This window comes from Lolium rigidum, chromosome 5 (assembly GCF_022539505.1).
Source record: "Lolium rigidum isolate FL_2022 chromosome 5, APGP_CSIRO_Lrig_0.1, whole genome shotgun sequence".
NCBI classification, from domain to species: domain Eukaryota; kingdom Viridiplantae; phylum Streptophyta; class Magnoliopsida; order Poales; family Poaceae; genus Lolium; species Lolium rigidum.
In genome coordinates, this window is record NC_061512.1 from 123,776,748 (window position 1) to 123,777,489 (window position 742).

Below are 742 nucleotides of genomic sequence, written 5' to 3' on the forward strand. Positions count from 1 at the left end.
ACCTCGTATTATTAAAATGGGCAGATTGTTTGTCCACTTAATTAATAAAAAGGGTGAAACTATCACAAACGTTTCGAGGCAACCGGTCAACCTATCCACTCAGAAGAAGCACCCACATGTCCTCAAGGAGAGAAGCCTCACTGAGGTTCTAACGAGAGTAAGGAAGTCAATTTTACCCACGGGTACCGTACCCATAGGAGTAGGGTATGGATGTATGCAAATATTTTTATACCCATGGGTAGCACTAATACCCTACCCACAAAGTCGTGGGTAGGGCATGGGTACAGTAATGTGTCTATAGGAATACCCAAACCCTACCCATTTTGGTCTGACATATGCTTCCTCGAGTTACCGATTCACTAACCCTCCCCATTGCTCCACCGCAACATGGAGTCAGCAAAAACACGGCCGGTCTTCATTTTCTCTCTTTGGATCCCGTCCTTTATCAATTTATTCAGCCAAAATGGATCAGCGCAAGTAGCGCATGCTAGGCAAGTAGTGGCCCAGTAAAGAGTGGCGGCCCGTGATAGGCTACGAACTATTGATCTACCCAATGGGCACCTAGTGGGCAAGGGTACCCACCAATATGGGTGTGACTAAAGTTTGGATATGGGCTAAAATTTGTCCCCACGAGCTATAGATGTGTTTATTTTATTGTTCCACCCTGCTCATACGCTATCCAAACAAGTCGATGACACAGGGCTCCGGAGATCTTCATGGGCTATGGTGGTCTTAGGGTGTT